The following is a 16,373-nucleotide window of genomic DNA, read 5'->3' on the forward strand; positions in this document are numbered from 1 at the left end:
AGGTTACAAGGCCAAATCAAAGTTTCTAAATTCCTATTACAGACCTGATTTCAAACACACAAAGCAGCATAAAAATGTAAAAAAAAAAAAAAAAAAAAAAAAAAGATTTGGGCTGCACAATTGGCTAATTATTTCCTGCTATTAACAAAAACTCAGTATCAAAATAATAGTGCCAGTTTGGAAAGCACAACAAGAAAGATAAAAAATGGTGGTAATTGAAGCATCAAACCATTTAAGGTGAAAAACCAAAGGAAAATTACTTTGTGTCCTTAATTTCAATAACAATGTAACTTGATTTTTTTAATTCAAAATTGTATATACAATAATAGTTAAAGAATTCTTTTCCTTTGAAATGATGGCTATGATAACCATAGACATTCTCAAAGGCATGGTAAGAATGACTTTCAAGTCTGTGATGTTCACAATGAATTTATCCAGTTTTTTTGAAACAATAATAAAAAGTATTGAAGACTGTGGGGCATGTACCCTATGAGGAGGAAGATTTCAATCTATTAGCATTTGATTTGAGTGTTATTTTCTATGACTATGTTTTGTTTTGTTATGTCTACATATGTTTATTGTATTATAAATAACTTGTCTTTAGTAAAATTTAATTAGCTGGTATTTGTAAAGCTGTCTAAAGATGGGCTTTGTATAATTGCTAAGCACTTGTTTTATTACCAAGTTTCAATATTTTCTTTGTATGCTGGCTGCATATAAGTAACATTAATTTTTAAAACTGCAGTAGAAATCTCTCACTCTCCATAGCTGTGCAGAAAAAAACAAGGGTGCTGCAGAGATATCTGAAGCAACACTTAAAAGGAGTTAATTTCCAGCTTACACAATTATGTTCAGAATTGAGATACTTATCCAGAGCATTTTAAGGCCGTGCAAAAATCATGCCCTAGTCACTGAGTCAGTGTCCTCAATATTAGCACACAAGTAAACTCAGATTTCAGAGAACAGCATTCAGGAAGAAATGCTGCACAGTGTTGAGAAGATACATAGTGTGATTGAGAGCTGACCTAGGATAATCTGGTCATAGATAAAAGTAGCCACCAGAAAAATCTAAGGGGGCTAGTGTTTGCTAAGCTCCATAACTTAGCTGTCAGGTTATAAATAAAACATGCCATATATTGTTCCTAAATTCTGTTCTTCACACAGACATTTATTAGATTACTATTTACTAGCAATGCTGGCACAGAATGGGTTCATACCACATTGTCTACATTGGAAAAAATTCCAAATCTATGCCCTTTGGGTATTCCAACCACTTAAGTTCATTTTGAAGAAGATACAGAAAAATTCCTGAGACAAGGGCTCCATCTGGCATTATGCAATCCAGAAATCCTCCCCAAACTAATAAGTAGAAGTGGAACCAGTTAGGGTATCAAGATCACAGGTCCCATCCCAGAGGAGTCCACAGAACCAGCAAGCAAGTAGTCAAATTGCATGTCTTGAATATCTTCACTTTTATAAATAAGATCCCTTTTAAAATAAATTATGATATTTAATAAGATTAATTTTATTAATAAAATAAGGTTTTATTCAGTAAAGTATCAGTTATTGATTATGTATTAATAGCAGGAATGGCAGAAGCCTGGCCTTTTATCACATTGCTAGCAGACTACCCTTTGAACCTAAAGTCCTGATAGTATCACCTAATCACATCTAGAGCTAAAATGTAAAAAACCGTCACACACCTACTATCACAATAACAGGAGTGAAGTATTTTGAAGCAAACTTGTAGGCATTATAGCGGCACGCTGGGAAGCATATAGGATTTTGAACAAAGGTCCCCTTAGCAAATAGTTGCTAACGTATTTGATGTTTCAAAAGTGATTTAACTTTTGTAGTCTCAATATATTCATCCATAAAGAAACGAAAGTAGTACTACATATTGCATAAGATCGTAATGAGAATTAATTGAATTTTTTTAAAGTGCTTTATAAATGGTAAAGCCTTACTTTAGGTTTTATAAAGGTTAAATGATCCTTAAAGGCAGCTGGAAGTACAATTGCAGGCAGAGATGAGGGATTTTCTTAGTCCTATTTTATGCCAGGTATTTCGTTAGTTGCTTTATTGAGAAGATAAAAATACATAATCCTTATAATCTTTAATGTCAAAATAGAAAACCTCTGAGTTCCATATTCCTTAATCCAGTCCTATCTAATAAAAATGATGCTTATACCAGAGATCTTAATAAGGGATCTCATTAGCAAACGTTAATGAAAAATTGGTGGAATATTGTGGACTCAGATACATTGCAGGAAGCAAAATTCTGGACTGCTCACTGATAAAGACAAAATTTTAGAATGTTTAGAAGGCATTTGACCTAGAGTTATTATGAAAATACACTCTGTTTCTTGTTAGATTAAGATATGTATCAGATTTATACCTGTTCTGTAGCTCCTCATCATAAAATATCTTGGCTGTTTTTGAAGAATTTCCTTGAAGGCATGTGGACTTCAAAAGCTGAAAAATCTCCTCCTATGGAAACTAACTATTAATTATAAGGTTAAACATTGTACTTGTTTTTTCATGGAAAAAGTCTATTACAATTAACAATTGTTTTCTGCCCTCCCTGGGGGAGGATTATAATTTTATAACCTACTGATGACAGAATAGACCAATGAAATGAGAATTAAAATGACCACGTTCCAGCTCAAACAGAAGCTTTTTGAGCAAGTATGTAGTTTCCCTTTTTTATGAATTTGTCAATGTTTTACATATGAATGTTTCACCAGTCTGAGGCCCAAAGAAAAGACAATATGGAGAAGAGCCATAAGCACCCTATGATGTCCCCACGGCACCAGTGAGAAAAATCTTTGCTTTTGTAGAACACTGAGATTTTAGAATCATTTGTCACTGTGGCCTATTCTGACCTGTCCTTCCCCATAATCTATAATTTCATTTGTATATAAAAGGTTTAAAATTCCATTGTCACTTTGTTAATCAGAAAGTATCATATTCTGTATCTGGCTTTCTTCCTTTAGGCCACATAGTGACTAAAACATTACACTGGAAAAGTAATATGATGATTTATTTTCTTCAACAGCAGCTCTACCTGGATCCAAATCAAATTAGAAGCTAGAAAAGTAGATTTCTTGTACCCTATATGAAAAAGGAGAAGAAATATCCCTGGCAGTAGGAAAGTACCAATACTTCCCAGGAAAATCCCAGGCATGCAGTAGTCACTCAATATGTATTTGTGAAATAAGTGGATAAAATGTGACACCAATGAATTCAAGTAGCAGTGACATGAAATTTTTTTTTCCCCTACAATATTAGGCAGCTCTTGTAAAGTTATTGTGTAAGAAGCAGCTCCCGAAGATTAATGATTTTTTAAAAAATAATGAATTTTCTTATTCATATGTCTGTGGATCAGAGTCTAACAGGGCTCTACTTCAAACTATAGGTCCAGTTTAGCTCTTCTCTGCATACTTCTCATTATGAAACAGAGACTATTCAGAGCATTCTCTCCTAATACCAAATAAGGAGAGCATAAGAGGGTAAACCAAATCACACAACTGTAGCTTCTGGCTGCAAACCAGTGCACATTCCATCGCCCAAAGCAAGGCACATCTCCCAGCTCAGTGTCAATGAAGAGACATATTCTCTATCTACTCTACGGCAAAGCACATGGCTAAGTGTCTGGATATAAAGTTCTATTATAAGGAAAGTATAAAGAGTTAGGACAAAAATACTATCTAACACATCTATCCCAAATGACATATTTTTTTCATCAAAATTTAAAAGCAACAATAAACAGCAGAACTCTCCCCTATGGTATTAGTTACATCTGTTGAGAATTCTATAATCTATCCAATTGACTGGTATCATGACAAGCTAAGCCAGAAACCTTGAGACTAGTCCATTAAGAATTGCCTAAATTCAATAGTTGTAATCGGTTGAAATTTTGAAATTGACTAATACATGACACAGGAGTTTCTGTCGGGAATAAATAATCTTCTTAAAATACTTAATTCAAAACTCAAGAAATATTTGGGAACCTTTAAAATATATTTTGAACAAGGCTTTGAAATCATACATATGTATTATAATTTACACATTAGTGAATGTGTATGACTTATGACTTAATGGTTAATTCTGTGTGTCAACTTGGCTAAGCCATGGAATACGGATATCCAATCAAATGCCAGTCTAGACATTCTTCTGGAGGTACTTTTTAGGTAAAACTATCACTTAAGACAATAGCTTTTGAGTAAAGCAGGTTACTTTCCATAATGTAAATGGACCTTATCCAATCTTTTGCAGGCCTCAAGAGAAAAAGACTGAGATCCTCAGAGGAAGAGGGAATTCTGCCTCCAGAGTGTCTTTGAACTCTAGCTTCAACATTACATCTTTCCTGGGTCTCAACCTGAGAGCCTGCCCTGCAGATTTTATACTTACCAGGCCCCAACAATCACATGAACCAATTCCTTAAAATGAGGAATTCCTAAAGTAAGCCTTTCTCTTTGTATATTCACATATCTTTTTCGTTCTATTCCTCTGGAGAGCCCTTAATAACCCAGTGGCTAACATTATTTATGAATGACAGAAAAATTATGAAATAGAAGTTAACTACAAATGTAACAAAGTTACAGAATGGTTAATGCCTATAAAAGATTTTTCATTTTAAACATAAAGAAGTATCTACTTTTAATTAATTGACAATCATAAAAAGTAGATGAAAAATGCAGACATAGCATAATCATCAATTCTACTTTCTTCATAAAATTCTTTGAATTATAGAAAAGTATTTTAAACAGATTAAATATAGAATATCAGTGGAATAAAATTATAGGATATCACTAATAGAACAGAAAATTTGAGGACCACCTGAAAAGTGAATTAAAAAAATATTATAGACTGTGACTAGAAACCAAATAATGTCACAAATATGAGGAAAATTGGAATCTAAGTTCAAACAGTTATAAATGATTCTCAAGACTCAGAGTCAGGTTGCTCAAAAAGCCAGAGAGGATCCCAGAGAAATCACTTAAAAACTACTATATACTTTTTAAAACTTAGCATTTCTTCTTTCTTCCTAGTGTGGGCATGGGACTCAGAAAGAAGAGCAGAGCAGAGCTTCAGTCAACTTCAGATTCTGACATGAGTTACAGTGAAGGTGGAGGGTGGGGATAGGGTTGGAAAGCAAAGAAAGGTGGCCCTGACAGAAAGAAAATAATCTAAAGTGCTTCAGAGCCAAGGCAAACCTTCTTATTCTGGCAATTGGTGGAAGTGTAGGGTAAGGTTCTCAGTCTTTCCATGACTATTTTCCCCAACACATGTTAAAGTGAAGCTTGCCTGTTGCTCTTCCCACGAAAATAGAAATACCACAGCCAGCCCAAGCAGTTAGAAGAGAGGAATGTTGGTGACAGACAGACTTACATATCTGGAAATAAAATGTCTTTCATTGCCTTTATTAATCTACCTAGTCCTTCATTCCTAAATCAGATTGGCAGACAAGTGCCACTAGACTTTTTAAAGAAAAGCAATAGGCTGGGTGTGGCAGACAAGTGCCACTAGACTTTTTAAAGAAAAGCAATAGGCTGGGTGTGGTGGCTCTCACCTGTAATCCCAGCACTTTGGGAGGCCGTGGTGGGTGGATTGCCTGAGGTCAAGGGTTCGAGATCAGTCTGGCCTACATGGCAAAACCTTGTCTCTACTAAAAATACAAAAATTAGCGGAGCGTGGTGGTGCATGCTAGTAGTCCCAGTTACTTGGGAGACTGAGGCAGGAGAATGGCTTGAATCCAGGAGGTGGAGGTTGCAGTGAGCTGAGATCACACTACTGCACTCCAGCCTGGGTGACACAGCAAGACTCCATCTCAAACAAACAAACAAACAAAAAAAAAAATAAAAAAAAAAAGAAAAGCAATAAACTAAAATAGAATGATTAAGATAAACAAGAAGAGTTGATTTTGGAAAAAAAAAATTAAGGAAAAACAGAAATTTTCATAATAATTTAATTAACAGCTTCAGAGAAAAACTAAATATGATTAACAATTTTCATTGCAATTGCAATGATAAATATAAAGTGTCTGTACTATAGAATAAATTGTTAAAATAAAAAAGGCAACTAAAATTAGAAATAAAAATTAGAAGAAAGATTAAATAGAAAAAGGAAATGGCTAAATAACAAATTAATGATCTGAAAAATAAAATAAATCCTAGTAAGTCACAATTAATAAAGAGCAACATGACAACAAAATTTAAAGTGTAAATACATGAAGCTTCATAGAGAGCAATCCAAGATACCCATTTTCCATCTAAAGGGAGTTTCAAATGAAAGAATTCAGATAATCAAAGAAAGGAAATAATAGAAAACCTTTCCACTGAGCTAAAAAGGACATCAAATATTATATTTAAATTGTCACTAGGTGCCAAATAACATGAATCTTACAAAAAAATAGACATATTCTGATTTACCCAAGAGCTCAAGGAATAAAGAAAAAAAATCTAAAATCCACCCTAAAATAATCAAATTACAAAAACTTTTAAAGAGATTTGTGTTAGATTTCTCAGGGGTGCCTATATTCTAGAATGAATGGAGTAATATCTTCAATCTTTTGGGGAAAAAAAAAAAACCTAGAAAATACTTTTGAAACAAGAATTCTGTACTGAGCCAACATTTTGGTCAAATAGATGAGCAAATTATTACATATTAAGACATAACTGAAGAATTTCTGCAGCAAAGTGAAATATACTCAAGAAAAATAATATGTGAAATTTAAGAGAGGATGCAAAGTGAAAATCCCAATAAAAACAGTGAAGTTTTAATAAATTTTGATGTGCAATATCAATGATAATACATGAATCTAAAGTCCAAGAAGATTATTACATAGAAAATTGCGCAGCGGCAGATGGAAGAGAAGTTCCCCATTAAGTAAAACTTTGCAGACTCTCAGATTGGATTTTGATCAGACAGAGAATACAAATATTAATTAACCCTAGACATTGTTGAAAAAAAGATTAAGCTTCAAAATCAAACATAATTATTAGAAACCTAGAAATATAACGTATAATTTTTAAAAGTTGACTCAACATTTCAAAAACCTGAATTAAATAATAACCATAGAAAAATATGAAAAGATATCCTAGGATCTGCCTATACAAATATTAGGCTCAGAAATTTTATGAGCAATTTGTAGCAAACATTTAGGGTCAGATAAGGTTTCTTTTATAATATTTAAATCCCTGCCCGCAATTTCTTTGTGGTATTTAATTAACAACTTTTATGACAGTAAGAAATGAAACTATAAAGACCTAAGAGTAAATTAATGTGGAGTAAAGGGATTTCCAAGAGATTAAATGGTAGAATTCTAGAAATTGAGATCAGTGCAATATGGACATAAGGGAAAGGTAGAAGTTACAAATGATTCCCAGTAATAATGATAATTGTTGGATGCCATTTACTTAGAAAACACAGAAAAGGAGTGTTTTGGGTAGATAGAGGAGAGATGTTAAATTCTAGTTAAATATGATAAATACTAGAATCAAGGAGTATGACATTTGAAGGCTCTGATCATTAACATCAAATCTCGTATTACCAAGGCTATTGCTAAGTTACTCCATTTGTAACGCACAACCCTCCTGAGTAAGAAGTCAGTTAATGTGGCAGCAATAACTTTCATGTTTATTTTCACTCCTGTGCCTAGCACAGAAGGAGCTATGGTTCAACAGAGACACACTGATGTGTTACTGACTAACCTTAGGTTTTACAACTCACTGTCAAGAGTCTAATACTTGAATATTTTGTATGTACACAGCCTAATTGGTCATGTCTGTTCTTAGAAAAGTATTTACTTTTGCACACATACATTTTTACAGATACATGCTACAAATAAATATATTCCAATATTCCACAACTGTTATAACTGAAAAAGAGACAAAATGCCAATATGTCTCAACATCATTAACTTTTGAGAGTATATAAAAGATTGGAAAGTTTCTCAAGTAATATCACAAAACAAGCATAAGTATTAAAAACAAAGATGGACAGCAAAAATAATGTATTCTGCTCAAGAAGGGCTTCTTTCCAAGGAATACAAAGAGAGTTCTAAATTAAGAAAATTATATATATATAATATATATAATTTATATATACATAATATATATAAATTATATATATCACTGCATTCATGAATTTTAAAAACTAATAGATGAAAAAAATTGATGTAATTAAAAAATATATACTAGCAAATAGCAGCAGCAGAAAATTTTTTTTATTTGATAATATCTGTATATCAGAATCTCCCAGCAAAACTTAAGGGCAAATAGTTTTTAAAATTACATTGAACTCAGGAACAAATTATAGATATTAACTGTCTTAGTTCAGGCTACTATAACAAGAAAACAAGAGACTGGGTGGTTTAAACAAGAAATATTTCTTTCCTCACAATTCTGGAGGATTGGATATGCATGATCAGATTTTTGTGAGGGCCCACTTCCTGGTTTCCTCAAATGGTAGAGAAAAAAAGAAAAAAAGAAGCTCTCCTGTGTCTCTTCTTATAAGGACACTAATCTCATTCCCGAGAGCTTCAATCTCATGACCTAATTACCCCCCAAAGGCCCCACTTCCAAATATCATTTCATGAGGAATCAGGCTTCAACTTACAAATTTTGGGGGGAACACAAACATTTAGTTTTCTAGTACCAATTATCACTGTCATTTATTATCTTTCTGGATATCCCAGACAATGAAGTAAATCAGAAAAAATAAATAAAAAGCACATATATTTGAGAAGACTAAGTAAAGTATAAGGATTTACAAATGATATGTGTCTCTAAAAAAAAAGAATCTGGGAGAACTCACTTGAAAATTTCTCAACATTAGTAACTGGCTTTTGTTATCATTGCTGGATATAAAAGATCCATACAAAAAAAAAATCATACAAAAGATTAATGCAAGAAACCCCCACTACTTTAACTATACAACAGAAATAAACAATAAGAAAAAGTAAAGGGAAAATATCACTTGAATTAGCAACAAAAATATAAAATGTCTAGTAATGTACCTAGCATATTTAATACACCAAAGAACATAAAAGAAGACTAAAGTAAATAGACATACAAAATTCATGAATGGAAAAAGTAAATATCATGCCACATCTATAAATGTCCTATGTTAATAAACAAATTCCCTGTTGTCCCAAACATGATACTAACCTAATTCTTAGTCAACTCTGACAAGCTAATTCTACAATTTATAAAAAAAAGAAAGGAAACGGAAAAAGAAAGAAAGAAAAGAAACGTAAATAGAACTGGTAAATACATTTTTTGGAAAAGAGAATAAACGAAACTTTTTAAAATCTGTATGTAACCTTTCATGTAACAAGGAGATCCATATTTATGTGTACCTGGAATTATCTAAGCTATAATGTTTGAGAGCACAGTTCCCACACAAAACCATCCTCACTTTTGACATCAATTACAAGTTTACAAATGTTTCCACAACCACCCTTAAGTTTGATACTTAGCTTAAAGGACTCACAGAATTTATTGAAAGTAATTATTATATACACAATACAATCTATTACAGAAAAAGAATACAGATTACAGTCAGCTAAGGGGAAGAGACACATAGGCTAGAACCCGGGAAGGATCCAAAAAGGGAGCTTTCAATTGTCTTCTTTCTGTGGTGTCATAGATGGCACTGCCTCCTTCTGGTCACCTTATATGACAATATGCACCGAGTATTGTCAACCAAGGAACCTCACCCAAGTCTTGGTGTCCAGAGTTTTTATTGGAGCTCAATCACATACTACCTGCATGACTCACCTTAAATCTCAAACCCTTCCTGGAAATTTGGCTGATACCTTTGGTCATCAGTTCCTCTGGAATTTGGACTTTATGTCACAGCCCAAAGTCCCCAACATAAATCACATTGTTAGACTGTCCAGTGGCCAAAGCCCCCAAAGACGAACAAAGACACTCCTATTAGTCATGACATTGTAGGGCCTAGAGATCTTTTACCAAAAGCCAAGGGTGAAGTTCAGACTCCTCCTTGGTAAGGATAATTTTTCACTATACAATGTAAAAGTGTGTAGCAGTTTATCCAAATAAAGAATGATGTACTAATGTTCATATAACAGCATAGACAAAATTTCTGGGAAAATATATAGCAAACAGTAAACTGTAATATAATCAAAGCTATGAAGATGCAGAGGAATATCAGAGGCAAGGAATGTAAGGAGACACTCATTTTCTGCTCTTTGTTCTTTTAAAATATTCAGGTATTTTTTAACAGTAAGAATCAGGGAAAAAGGCAGAATGGGAAGCACCAGGATTCTCTCTCCCCACCTAGACAACAATTGCACTGGTAAAATCTTTCAGATACAACAATTTGGGAACTCTGGAGAGTACTGAAGACTTGCAACTTCCAGGGGAAGGACTACACAGTAAATTGTGGTTAATTGTGGTCATTTTTAGCTCTTAACGTAGCAGTAGCTATACATCCCCCTCTAGAATATATTAAGAGACTAATACATTTTAAATATGGCAATTATTAGTATAAAAGTTAATGTTGTAACAACAGTTTGTAAATGCACATTTTGCTTTCTACATAATTTAAAAGACGAATGCATTTTGAAAAAATAAGAGTTTATGTTTTTGAACACACAATGTATAAAGATATAATTTTGTGACATCAAAAACTGAAAGAAGTGGGGAGAATGATGTAAAGGAGCATTTTTTATATGGTATTATAGTTAAGCTGGTATAAATCCAAATTAGAATGTTATAACTTTAGGATGTTAAATGTAATCCCCATGGTAACCACAAAGAAAATAGCTGTAGAATATACACAAAAGGAAATGAGAAAGGAGCTTAAATATTTCACTACAAAAAATCAACTAAGCACAAAAGAAGACAGTAATATAAGCAATAAAGGACAAAACAGCCATAAGGCATATAGAAAAAAAAATAGCAAAATGACAGAAGTACGTTCCTCCTTATCAGTCAGTCTTAAAAAGAATGGAATTTCTCACATATGCTACATGGATGCAACTTGAGGTTATTTTGCTAAGTAAAATAAGCCAGTCAAAAAAAAAGGGGGTAAATGCTATATGATTTCACTTATGTGAGGTCCTTAGGGTAGTCAAAATCATAAAGACACAAAGTATAATACTGGTTGCCAGGGTCTGGGGGAGGGAGGAATGGGGAGTTAGTCTGTAATTGGTAGAGAGTTTCATTATTGCAAGATCTGGAAATGGAAGATGGTGATGGTTGCACAATATGACATGCTTAATGCCACTGAAATGCAAACTTAAAGCTGCTTAAAATGGTAAGTTCTATTTTATGTCTATTTTATTGCAATAAAAAATTGGAAAAAATATTAGTTAATATTTATCTTATGCAATTTGTCTTAGTGCATTTGGACTGCTATAACATGATACCTTACACTAGGTAATATATAAACAACAGAAATTCACTGTTGACAGTTCCAGAGGCTGGGAAGTTCAAGATCAAGTTGCCAGCAGATTTGGTGTCTTGTGAGGGTTTGCTGTCTGCATCACAGATGATGCTTTCTTGCTGTGCCCTCATATGACAGAAAGGCACCAGGAAGCTCTGCTGAGCCTCTGTTATAAGGGCACTAATCGCTTTCCTGAGGGCTCCACTGTCACTACTTAGTCATTTTCCAAACACTCCATCTCTTATTACCATGATTTGAGAGGTTAGATTTCAATATATAAATTTTAGGGAGGCACATATGTTCAGACCATAGCATGATTTAAATAACAATTTAATGAAATCAGTTTCTCCCCACTTCCACTAAATAATGTGAACAATTATCTAAACAATATTAGGTTTAAAGGGAGCCAAATTATTAGGTTGTCAGAAGTACTCTTGGAGCTCAGAAACCAATACCTCAAAATATGATATTTTGACATACTGGACTGAAGAAGTCTGAAAGTCCCTCTGACACTCCCCTCTGCCTCTCCAACACACATATGTCTCCCAAAGCATAGGATAAAAGGATAAAACATAGGATAAAAAGGAGAAAGAAAGGTCAAAGTTGTTTTCTGAATTTTCTCTATGACCAATGGGAACAACTGTTTTTCTCCCCTCCCTGTTGTCTAATTATCTATTGCAGAAAAGCAGACCAAGAACGTAACCACATCTAAGCACACATGAGATCATGGCTGTCTCTCAGACTCATTCAAATTCCAAAGAGATCTACTTACCAGTTAATCTCTGTTCCCTGTCCATTCATTCTCCCTAGCAATCTTTATTGTCTCTCAATAAAGATTGAGAGAATCTTTATTGAGAATCCCTCTTCTCCCACCTCCCAGAACCTGTTTTGCCAAGATGGGAAATAAGCTTCTGAATCTCAGTGGGTGGTTGGCTCTTCATTCTGAAGTCTCCCTCATAAACACATAAAATAAATTTATATGCCTTTTTTTTTCCTATTAATCTGCCTCACGTCAGTAATCTTTGAGCTTCCAGGGTGTCAAGGACCTTGGCTCTGCATAGTACCATGCATTAATTTGGCCATGATGGGCTCTCCTATTTACTTTTGAGGAAGTGGAATTTAAAATGAGCTGAGTGTAACTCTCTGACTCTAAGGACATTTTTAGTGTATGTGAGACATTTTCCCCCCATTTCTTTCTCTTAATCATGATTCACAGTCAAATGTCACTCAAGAAGGGCAGAGATAGGCAGAGATCGCACACTAGCTCACCCTCAAGGTCTTTTTATGAACTACTCTTCCTAACTACATTCTTTTAAATCAATGCTTCTCAAACTTTCACCCTTGCTCTGCTTCTCTTACTAGGCTGCAAAGCCACAGAGGGTGAACTCATCTACCTTGAGATTATCTTTTGTAATTCACGGTGACTCAAATTATATTCCTTGGCACCAGCTCCCCGATTTCAACTTCTGTATTCTATCTTTTTAATCTCTGTCTAGTCTCTTTGCTCTGAATTATTTCTACAGTCGTTCTTGGTTTAAGATATTTTATTCCTTAATGTCTTAATTGTTAATTGAGGGACTAGGATAGTAACATAAATAAGTGAAGCAGACAGCTGTAAGAAAATCAGGAGTAGTGAGGACTACAAGAAGCAATAATTCTTGACCCTTTTAAAAGCATTCACAAGCAAAGTTTTGTTTGTTATTTATATATCTTGTTTTGCATCATGGTGACTAAATACTTTTATAGCTGTATTAGTCAAAATTCTCCAGAAAAACAGAACCAATAGAATATATATACGTATGAGATTTATAATTAGGTATTGGATCACATGATTATGGAGGCTGAGAAGCCCCACACTCTGCCATCTGCAAGCTGGAGGCCCAGGAAACTGGTGGTATAGATCCCAGTCTAAGTCTGAATGCCCAAGAACAAGGAGAACCGAGGGCAAGTGAAGGTCAAAGTATCAGTTTAAGCAGCCAGTCAAAAAGCAAATTCAGCCTTCCTTCATCTTCTTGTTCTATTCAGGCTCTTAATGGATTGGATAGTACCGACCCACATTTAAAGACTCATCTACTTAGCCAATAATTCAAATGCTAATCTCTTCTAGAAACATCCCCACAGACACACCCAGAAATAATGTTTAGCCAGATATCTCATCATTCTGTGGGCCTGTTGCAGGGGAGCCCCAGATCACCTCTGTATTAGTCTGTTTTTACACTGCTGATAAAGACATACCCAAAGACATACTGGGAAGAAAAAGAGGTTTAATTGGAATTACAGTTCCACATGGCTGGGTGAAGGCCTCAGAATCATGAAAGGAGGTGAAAGGCACTTCTTGGGTGGTGGTGGTAAGAGAAAATGAGAGAGATGCAAAGCCTGATAAAACTATCAGATCTCATGAGACTTATTCACTACCATGAGAACGGTATGGGGGAAACCACCCCCATGATTCAAATTATCTCCCACCGGGTCCCTCCCACAACACATGGGAATAATGGGAGTACAATTCAAGATGAGATTTAGGTGGGACACAGAGTCAAACCATATCATTCTTCTGCTACCCATTCCAAATCTCATGTCCTTACATTTCAAAACCAATCATGCCTCCCCAACAGTCCCTCAAAGCCTTAACTCATTTCATTATTAACTCAAAAGTTCACAGTCCAAAGTCTCATCTGAGACAAGGCAAGTCTCTTCTGCCTATGAGCCTGTAAAATCAAAAGCAAGTTAGTTACTTTCTAGATACAATGGGGGTACAGGCATTGGGTAAATACAGCCATTCCAAATGGGAGAAATTGGCCAAAACAAAGGTGTTACAGGTCCCATGCAAGTCCAAAATCCAGGGGGACAGTCAAATCTTAAGCTCCAAAATGATCTCCTCTGACGCCATGTCTCATATTCAGGTAATGTTAATGCAAGAAGTGGGCTCCCACTGCCTTGGGAAATTCCACCTCTGTGGCTTTGCAGAATGTAGCCCTTTTTCTGGCTGCTTTCATGGGCTGGCATTGATTATCTATGCCTTTTCCAGGCACATGGTGCAAGCTCTTGGTGGATTCACTATTCTGGAGTCTGGAAAATGGTGGCCCTCTTCTCACAGCTCCATTAGGCAGTGCACCAGTAGAGATACTGTGTGGGAGCTCCAACCCCAGATTTTCCTTCCTGCCCTAGCAGAGGCTCTCCATGAGACCCAAACCCCTGTAGCAAATTTATTCCTGGACATCCAGGCTATTCCATACATCATTTGAAATCTAGGGGGAGGTTCCCAAACTTCAGTTCTTGACTTCTGTGCATTCACAGTCTCAACACCACATGAAAGCTGCCAAGGCTTGGGACTTGCATCCTGTGAAGCCATGGCCCGAGCTCTACCTAGGTCTCTTTCAGCCACAGTTGGAGTGACTGGAATGCAGGGCACCAAGTCCCTAGGCTGCACACAGCAAGGGGACCCTCGGCTCTGCCCACGAAACCACTTTTTCCTCCTGGGCCTCCAGGCCTGTGATGGAGGGGCTGCCATGAAGACCTCTGACATGCCCTGGAGACATTTTCCCCACTGTCTTGGGGATTAACATTCGACTCCTCGTTACTTATGCAAGTTTATCCAGATTGCTTGAATTTCTCCTCAGAAAATGGGATTTTCTTTTCTATCACATTGTCAGTCTACAAATTTTCCAATGATCTGTTTCCCTTTTAAAATTGAATGCCTTTAACAGCACCCAAGTCACCTTCTGAATGCTTTGCTGCTTAGAAATTTCTTCCACCAGATACCCTAAATCATCTCTCTCAAGTTCAGAGTTCCACAAATTTCTAAGGCAGGGGCAATATGCCACTAGTCTGTTTGCTAAAACATAACAAGAGTCACCTTTACTCCAGTTCCCAAAAAGTTCCTCATCTCCATCTGAGACCACTTCAGCCTGGATTTCATTGCTCATATCATTATCAGCATTTTGGTCAAAGCCATTCAACAAGTATCTAAGAGGTTCCAAATGTTCACACATTTTCCTGTCTTCCAAGTCCTCCAGACTGTTCCAACCGCTGCCTGTTACCCAGTTTCAAAGTCGCTTCCACATTTTCAGGTATCAGCAATGCGCCACTCTATTGGTACCAATTTACTGTATTAGTTTGTTTTCACATTGCTGATAAAGACATACTGAAAACTGGGAAGTAAAAGAGGTTTAATTGGACTTGAGTTGCATATGACTGGAGAAGCCTCAGAACCATGGTGGGAGGCAAAAGGCACTTCATACATGGCAGTGTCAAGAGAAAAGATTTAAAAACAGAAACACCTGATAAAACCGTCAGCTCTTGTGAGACTTATTTACTACCATGAGAAGAGTAGAGGGGAAACTGCCCACATGATCCAAATTATCTCTCACTGTGCCCCTTCCACAACACATGGGAATTATGGGAGTACAATTCAAGATGAGATTTGGGTGGGGACACAAAGCCAAACCATATCAACCTTCAACTCCTCTTTGACTTTGAGTGGGCTCTTCAGCTGCATCTAGAAATCAAACGGACACCAGGCAGATTAACAGGAGAAAAGAACACAAATTTTATTCGTTTTACACATACATGAGGATCTTCACAAGACAGTGAAGTCTAAAAAAGTAGCCAAAGCAAAATGCTTCTATATTTTTTAGACAAAAAATAATAAATTTAGAAGAAATGATAGGACAAAAAAAAATCTGGCTAAGAGCAGTAAATTTTTAGGGAAGTCACTAGAAGATATAGGAGGTGGGGTGTAAAACTAATGGAAGATAAGGGTTACTTCGGTAAGCATACTTATTCAGGTCCATTGCAGCCCCCAATTCTCAGTCTCTGGTGATAGGGCTATTTTCTCACCCTGGCACAGGGAGGCTACCCCTTTCAGATAAATTTTTATGGTTTGCTGCATGCAGGAATAGACAGGTGGGTTAGCCCTTTGTGAAACTACAATTTCTCCAATGTTTTCAACTAGA

General features: G+C 35.6%; 1 long non-coding RNA gene across 1 annotated transcript in view; it reads right to left on the reverse strand.

The window, feature by feature from the left end:
• Window positions 1-269: 269 nt before the first annotated feature.
• LOC115900676 overlaps window positions 270-16,373 on the reverse strand; it is a 94,916-nt gene continuing 78,812 nt past the window's right edge. The window contains exons 3-4 of the long non-coding RNA XR_004060336.1: window positions 2,399-2,490; window positions 270-487 (exon numbers count right to left, since the gene is read on the reverse strand). This is a non-coding gene — a long non-coding RNA (uncharacterized LOC115900676). The remainder of the gene's footprint in view (window positions 488-2,398; window positions 2,491-16,373) is intronic.

Source organism: Rhinopithecus roxellana, chromosome 12 (assembly GCF_007565055.1).
Source record: "Rhinopithecus roxellana isolate Shanxi Qingling chromosome 12, ASM756505v1, whole genome shotgun sequence".
In the NCBI taxonomy this organism is placed as follows: Eukaryota; Metazoa; Chordata; class Mammalia; order Primates; family Cercopithecidae; genus Rhinopithecus; species Rhinopithecus roxellana.